The following is a 9,399-nucleotide window of genomic DNA, read 5'->3' as shown; positions in this document are numbered from 1 at the left end:
AAAAACCCCGAGTAATGATTTAAAAAAATCAAAGGCTATGGTTGTAGGTCAGTTAGTAAATTACTAGCCTGCTATACACAAAGCCTTAGGTTCAATTCCCAGTACCATATAAACCAAGTGTGATGGCCAGGTTATGCTGTATGATAACCAATCAAAAAGAATAACTAAAATGCTAAAAATTCTTCCATTTAGTTTTTAGAATATACAGTATGCTATTGATATCTACAGTTATGCTGACATGCAATAACACAGCTGAATGTGCATAAACATTTATTAGTCTTTTAAATATCTAAGTACATAATAGTCCAAGAAACAGGAGAGTTGGTAGGTGACAGACTACAAAATAAAATATGGGTATATATTATTTTTATAAGCCCCAGTGTGAGGTAAAAGAGCAAAAGTGGTCTAGAAATGATAAAACTACCTTTCCCTCTCCTAAATCTAACCTATAAAAAGTATAAGAAAACAACAAATAAAAAGTCTCATCTTATGAAGGCCATACTAACTTTTAGGCAGTCATGGGAGTCATCCTTCAGCATATGACATTTTGGGAATCAACCCTAGGCTCCATAGTCTTTGGGGTCTAGGTTGAATGAGGTCAGACAAGACATTAAAAGTTTTCCAGAGAAATCAGAATAATAATGAGGAGGTGTTCTCAAGGGTGAGAGTGGGCAATGGCCAAAGGGCCTATTGTGGAGGAAAATACCCTTATGGAGTAAGAATGGAAAATGGCCAAAGAAACCATTATGGAAGAAAATATTCTCAAGGATGAGAATGAACAATATTCATAGACTAATAGCTAATCTCCATATTCAGGTAACCTTTATGCTATTTTCTACAGTCTCTATGGCAGATAGTTTTCCTAAGGGGTATTTGCTTGCTCATATGATTGACAGGTTCTTTTTTATTAATTCTTAAGGGAAGGGACAATGTTAACTCTTAGCTCTTTACCAGAAAGCATCCGGATAAATAATAATCTTAAATTTTTCCTGGAAGTTCAGAAAATCATGACTCCACATAGGGCTAGATACAACTCAGATCCCATTCTTTTGGCCAATATTTTACAACACAGGGTAGTAAAATGATAGCTCCACAGTTATAAACACTTGCTGCTCTGATAGAGGACCTGAGTTCAATTTCTAGCACCCACATGGCTGCTTGCAACCATCCATAACTCTGGTTCCAGAGGATCTGTTGCCTTCTTCTGTGCTTCTTTGATATCAGATATGCATACAGTACACATACATACATACATGTAGGTAAAACACTCATGAATATAAAATTAAAATTAAATCTTTTAAAAATAATTAAAGATGAAAATGTACTAATAATTTATAAAAATAGCCATGCTTGGCACTGAACATATGCCTTAGCAATTAAGGGCAAGTTGTTCTTCCAGAGGATTTTGTTGGATTCCAGAACCCACATGGTAGCTTATGGATGTCTGAAAGTCCATTCACATGGCATCTGAAGCCCTGTTCTGGCCCCCAGAGTATCTCACAAATGTGGTGCACAGAAATATATGCAGGTAAAATATTCATACATACAAAAATAGCATTTTAAAAATATCTATATTTTACCACATGGGATCACACTTCACTTAAATAGGTCTCAATAAAGTCCTGCTACCTGCTCCCTCCTCTCTTGTGACTAATCTGATACCATCCTTCCAATGGTGTTTTGAATCTTGGAAAGACAAACTGGTAATACCTTCTCCATTAAAATGTGTTATCAAAGACACAAAAGTTACAAGTTCGAAGGTCCAGTGAGGGTTCTATCTTCATTGTGATCTTCAAGCTTGCTAATCTCTAGCTAGCTATAAAACACTAGGATGATTCATGAAGTCTAAGAAGACACAGGTTCTCTTCTTAATTTTTCATGTTGAAATAGTCTATGGATAAAATGAAAGAATAGAATTTTATCTATATAGTTCTTTTGTCTCTGGAACATTTTCTGTATTGTTTCTTTAAATGCCTATGACTGAAAAATGTGTACTTCCAGTATTCATATTTCCAGAACATATAATACACAAAATCTCTATACATGTGAAGTTAAAGGATAGTATGTCCATAATGTCATAATGCTTGAAGAAGCTATTAAATAATGAATAGTTCCCCCAAACAAGTATTTTTTAACATTTCATCATTGATTTGTTCTTGAAAGCCACTGAAATACTTTAAGGGTATTTTTACACAAGTGTTTCCTACCTTGATTTTGTCAGTGCTAATTATAATGTTTGTGAATAAGTTGTCATATGCAAATGAATGATGGGTTCTAAGACTTTTATCTCATATCTTTTTATCTCATATTTAATGAGCTCCATTCATCTTTACAAATAAATGAAAATGTTTTGAGTGTGTTAACACTACACATTCATACAGTTTCCTTATTGTGGTGGTTACCAGATTCCCTTCACACAAGTGCATCTAAATTCTACCAAGTTCTGCATATTGATAATGTAACCATGAATAGGTCATCTTTCTCAGACTCGTCATCATTTTGCAATGAAGAATTTCATATAGAGTTATTTATATAGAGTGATGTTCCCCTTATTCATGGTGGACATGTTTAAGCCAAAATCTCCATAATGAATTTGTGCAACTAGCAGTACCAAACTCTATATCCCAACATTTTCCTATGCATGATACTTATAATAAAGTCAACTATCTACATTACGCACAACTAGCAATATAAAGAACACTTGGAAAACTATGTTGCAATATAACTCTGTAAAGGTGATTTTGTTCTAAATATCTGAACCTACCCTTATATGTATTTATTTGTACTTACACATCATATGCAGATATGAAATGTTATGATGGCTAAATGGTGAAATGAGATGAATAGTGTGGGCAGTGTGATTTAGACTATTTCATTAGGGATTCTTGACAACAAACACTGTAATACTTCATTGGTGAGAGAGAGGACTACTAAGTGACTGATGGTTGTTTAGTATATACAGTATAGCCACACTGGACAAAAACATGATTCATATTCAGAGTAGGATAAATGTTTATTTCTGAAATTTAAAATTTAATATTTTCACAACTTTGGCCAACTGAATAGCTCAGTGGGTAACATTACTTACCACCAAGCTGGAGAACCAGCATTCAATCCAAGAACCCACATGGTAGAAGAAAAGCATTCCCACATTCCCTCTGTTCTCAGAGTTCCACAGATACACACTGCAGCAAGAACACATTCACACAAGTGCACACATATGAACACATATGCACACACACAATACATATATGAATAAATAATTTCAGAAATCATTGGTTTTAGAAAATTAAAAACAGAAAGAGAAGCCTCAGATAGGATATTACTATATAATAAGTATATATATATATATATAATATGTCTATACCCATTCATGAACACATATGTTTGTATTCCTAGAATATAATGTAAAATTCATTTCTCTTTGTGAATTCCTTACAGGTTTTTTATAGTTATAAAAACGTGTAGCAAGATATACTTCTTTCTCCTTCCTTAGGCTATGGAAAATGAAAACTTGATCTTTCTAACTCCTTAAGATTAAGAAATGGTCATCTCTGTAGGGGGAAATGAAGTAGGCAAATAGAACATGAGTAAAGAAGTAAAGTGCACAGTGGCTAGAGGCTGATAACATTACATAGCTGCATCACAGCAGGACATCATTTGATTGATCAAAGAGTGCAGACATAAGACCACCCCTAAATGGCTGCAAACAATATATCCCACTGAGATAATTATTAACTGACCTTTGCTTCCATATAATGACATCTCCATATCATTAGCCTTGCAAAATTTCCAGCTGGCTTTACATACCCAACTCTATGACAAAGGCCAAGAAACTCCACTTTGGACAGAAAAGAGAAGCAAACATTATTTCCAGAAAATCATGTTATAGCTGTCTCCCAAGAGGCTCTGCTAGATACAGAGGTGCATGCTTGCAGCCAGCCATTGGACTGAGCATGGGGACCCCTATGGAGGAATTAGAGAAAGGACTAAAAAAGCTGAGGGGGTTTGCAACCCCATAGGAAGAACAACAATATCAACCAACCAGGATCCCAGAGTTCTCAGGGACTCAACCACCAACCAAAGAGTACACATGGAAGGACCCATGTCTCTGGCCACATTTATGGCAGAGGATGGCCTTGTTGGACATCAATGGGAGGAGAGGCCTTTGGTTCTGTGAAGGCTCAATGGCCTGGTGTAAGGGGATGCCAGGGAGGGGAGGCAAGATTGGGTGAGTAGATGTGTGAGCACCCTCATAGAAGCAGGAATAGGGTAGGAGAGGAGGGTTCTAGGGTTCTAGACAAGAAACCGGGAAAGGGGATAACATTTAAAATGTAAATACATAAAATATACAATAAAAATCATGACCTATTCCCAGAAATCCCCAACTTGACTAGTAAGTTATTCTGTCCTCCATTAAAGTTTGTCCCCATGAAATGAGCTATCTAAAATCCCAGTGTGATATTTCTAGGAACAAAAGAGCCTACTCACTCACTCATCATTGGGTATGTACTTATGCATTTTCCTTATTTACTTAACAACCCTCAACTTTGCTTTAAAAAATATTTCTACTTCCTATCCTACAATACCCTAAGATTCCTGGTACAGCTAATTTTGCTGGTTAACTTACTAGGATTTAGAATTGCCACAGAAATGTATCTCTATAATTATCTATAAGTGATTATGTGGGTTAGGTTGATTGAAATAAAAGGATCCAATTAACGATAGCAAGCACACAGGTTGTGGTCTAGAGTGAATAAAAGAGAAAGGAAGCTTAGCACCAGCATTCATCTCTCTCCACTTCCTGATTGCAGATGTAATATGATCAGCTGCATCAAGGGCCTGCTACTGTGCCTTCGCTACCATAATGGGATGGATTCCTTTGAATTATAAGCCAGAATAAAACTTTCTTTCCTTAAGAAGCTTTATTAGGTATTTTGTCTTAACAATGTGACAACTAATGCAGTCCCTTGCTTTGCTATAAATTAAACAATCTCAAAAATTCTCAAAGAATCTCAACAATATTTATTTCTTTACCAAACTACTTAGCAACTTCTGTCCTACTGTTGCAATCTCAGAAGTGGTTTCAATATGGGATATAAGTCAAGGAAGAAGCTCTATTTGAAGCAAGTCATTTTAATATCAGACAGAATGACAACACCCTAGTGAAAATATCTGTGTCTGATTCTCAAAACTACTCATATCAAGACAACTCATAATCTATTGTCTACAATATAATATCACTGTGATCATACTGTAAACTACATCTTCAAAGATACACAGCAATTCATGTTAATATATTAAATACTCTATCAGTAAGGTAACTACTATTTAAGAACAATAACACAATCAGAACACTGGATTTTTCTTTTTGGATATTTTAGACTAAGATTGTGGTTTATATGAGTAGTGATCTGGTTAGTAATGCTCTGGGTTCTGCTCAGATACTTCCTACTTAATTTGAGTCATCCTTTTGCAGATGGCTGAGGGATTAAATACACAAGTATCACACAATAAATGTTCCAGACACTAAGAAATATTGTCTATAGAATATACAAGGAAGATAGCAATAATCACCAAGAAATCAAGTAAATGAATACATTTAAAAAGTTACCCCCAGGCTGAAGAAGTGGTTCAGCTATTAAAGACTATGCTCACAATCAAAAGAGCTACCCCAAAATTGGTTACTATGGTTTTTTCCCCTAAAGAAATACTGAACTTTTATAAACAAAATACAAACAGCATTAGTAACAGCTAATGAAAAGATACGTTTTTAATGTATATATTGAAAGTACCCATTCTCTATTCTAAGAAATGTATATAAGTAAATGTTATCAATTCTTCAAGAACAATCTACTAAATATTATGCAACCCTTTGCTTCATCAATAGTTCAATAATAATCCATAAACCCACTAATGAAGATAAGAAGTGAGTACTAAAACTAAATGTATTGATGCTACTTTCTATCCCAGCACACATGATGCTGAGTCAGGAAGACTGAGACCTAAATTATGATAATAATCCACATAGCAAGACAAGGGGGAAGGGAGAGAGAAAATATTCCATGAATAGAATGACCATAATTCTAGGGGAATCATTTAAATAACAATAACATATTTACAAGTGAACATTATTCCAATTTGTCAACTAATCTAAATCAGATAAGACATTATAGTAGATACACCCTACCCATTTTAATTCTAAACTACATCATTGTCTTGGTTAGGGTTTTAATTGCTACAATGAGACACCATGACCAAAAAGCAAGTTGAAGAGGAAAGGGTTTATCTGACTTACACTTCGGCAGCACTGTTAATCACAGAAGGAAGCCATAACAAAAACTCATGCAGGGCAAGAACATAGAGGTAGGAGCCAATGCCGAGGCCATGGAGGGGTGCTGCTTACTGGCTTGCTCCTCATAGTTTGCTCAGCCTGCTTTCTTATAGAACCCAGGACCACCTTCCCATTGGTAACACCGCCCATATTGGGCTGAGCCCTCCACCTTTGATCACTAAGAAAATGCTCTATAGGCTTGCCAATAGTGCAATATTATGGAGGCATTTTATTAATTGAAGTTCCCTCTTCTCAGAGGGCTTCAGCTTGTGTGAAGTCATACAGCAACTATACAACAGAGCTTTGTAGGTTTCTGTGATATATTGCTTGTTTTCCCACTCCAACTTGTGGTTTTAAAGTATAACATAAGAATACAAATTAAACCTGTTATCAAAACCTTTCAGGAACTGTCCTGACTTTAGTCCACCAGTGACAGCTCCTCTCTCTTCTACTCTCATTGGTGTTGGAATGCTTATTCCAGAAATACTCCCACAATACTTATATTTTACCCATAGATTGCAGCTTCTTTCAATCTCATCAGAGAAACTTCTTTTTGCAGTGGGCAACAGTTAGTGCAGAAAACAGATGAAATTACTGAGAATACTGAACACTTACCATAAATGTGATATTTGTATCACCCCTTATGCGGCTTGGCAAGCAGTTATGAAGCCATGAAAAAAGAATGTAGCAGCCAGAAGATGGAGAAGAATGTTGGAAACACTATTTTCTGGACATCTCAGTCATTTATAGTGCCATTAACTCACAATACCTGTGCATAGCAGCAGAAGATTTGCAAAAGTCTTACACATTTAATCACGAATGGGGTAAGGGGCCCATGAGCCTCACCCCTCCCCTGGAAGCCATTGGCAATTAATGGTTGCTCTGGAAAGAGTATCATTTTCTTCAGTGTATATCCACTTGATAAGCTGCTTGTGATCCAGAAAATAACCTCTCATCTATGCTCATGCAAGCAACCATAATTAAATTAGACGATAGAAAAGTAAGAAGATATTCCAGGAGATATTCCAACTTGTAATAAGGACACATGCTCCACTAAGTTCATAGCAGCCTTATTTATAATAGCCAGAAGCTGGAAAGAATCCAAATGTCCCTCAACAGAGGAATGGTTGCAGAAAATGTGGTACATTTACACAATGGAGTACTACTCAGCTATTAAAAACAATGAAATCATAGAATTCTTAGGGAAATGGATGGAACTAGAAAATATCTTGAGTGAGGTAACCCAATCACAAAAGAACACACATGGTTTGCACTCACTGATAAGTGGATAGTAGCCCAAACGCTCGGAATACCCAACATACAATTCACAGTCCATATGAAGCTCAAGAGGAAGGAAGACGAAAGTGTGGATACTTCATACCTTCTTAGAAGGAGGAACAAAATACCCATGGAAAGAGTTACAGAGACAAAGTTCAGAGCTGAGACTGAAAGATGGATCATCCAGAGACTGCTCCACCCAGGGATCCATCCCATAAACAACCACCAAACCCACATACTATTGCAGTTGCCAACAAGATTTTGGTGACAGGACCCTGATATAGCTGTCTCCTGTGAGGCTATGCCAGTGCCTGACAAATACAGAAGTGGATGCTCACAGTCATCTATTGGATGGAACACAGGGTCCCCAGTGAAGGAGCTAGAGAAAGTACCCAAGAAGCTGAAGGGGTCTACAGCCCTATAGGAGGAACAACAATATGAACTAACTAGTACCCACAGAGCTCGTGTCTGTAGCTGCATATGTAGCAGAGGATGGCCTAGTTGGCCATCAATGGGAGGAGAGGCCCTTGGTCTTGCAAAGATTCTATGCCCCAGTATAGGAGAAGTGGAGGGTGTCAAAAATAACCTGAATTCAGTCTACACATGTATAATATTGTCAAAAACTTTTAAGATGTGGGCCTAATGGCCTTAAGTTATTAAAAACATGTTTTTAAAGGGAATAAGGTAAGTTTTACATGACTTTGGTATTTTGGATGAGAATGGCCCCTATAGGTTCACATGTTTAAATATTTGGTGGAAGTATTTCAAAAGGATAAGGAGGTGTGGCCTTATTAGAGGAAGTGTGTCACTGGAGGTGATCTTTTAGGTTTCAAAAGCCCATGACATTCCCAGTTAGTGCTTCTCTCTCTCTCTCTCTCTCTCTCTCTCTCTCTCTCTCTCTCTCTCTCTCTCTCTCTCTCTCCTCCCCCACCCTACTCTCTCTGTCTTTGCCTATGGACCAGGATGTGGCTCTCAGCTTCTTCTCCAGCATCACTCTTGACTGTTGCTACATTCTCCATGATGACAGCAGAATAAGCTGTAAGCAAGCTCTCAGATAAATGCTTTTTTTTTTTAATACCGCTTTTTTAAGTACCTTGGTCACCTTGGTCATAGTGTCTTTTCAGAGCAATAAAACAATGACTAAGACACATTATTATCTTATATTCATGGATAGGATCTTGCTAGGTAGCACAGGCTGGGCTATTACAATGTTCCTGCCTCTACCTCTTGGTCATGAGATTACCAGCCTAAGGAAAATGCAGTGAAATGCTAACAAAGATTATCATGATACTAAAGTTAATAATACTATTTTTCTACTTAATCTTTAATCTACCTTGGCGAAATTTTCTACCTCCAACTGAAACAAAATCCTTGAATCTTCTTAGCATTTTTCCTACCTCCACTGTGGTAGCTTCTCCTCTTCATGTCATCATGATAATGATTTTAGGGTGACAGACAAAAATTCAGCAACTACACTCAATTATGAAGAAAAAACTTGATAAATTAATTGATTAATAAGTTCCCTTAAATTGGTAAATATAAATATATTATTATGAATGACAAATAATAAATTGTTTGTGTAATGCCTGTAAGTTAATTCTTAGGACCCTAACTATCCCGAGCTTTGTCCCCGCCGGCAAGAACACACTCAGGACAACCGGAATCTTCTGCGGCAAAGCTTTATTGCTTACTTCTCAGGAAGATCCCGACCCCAGAAAATGGAGTCCCTTATATAGCACTCAGCCATGACGTTTCAGCACCTGATGTGGCGTGACAGCTCTTGATTC

This window comes from Mus caroli, chromosome X (assembly GCF_900094665.2).
Source record: "Mus caroli chromosome X, CAROLI_EIJ_v1.1, whole genome shotgun sequence".
Taxonomy (NCBI): Eukaryota; Metazoa; Chordata; class Mammalia; order Rodentia; family Muridae; genus Mus; species Mus caroli.
Note: the sequence above shows the minus strand (reverse complement) of the source record.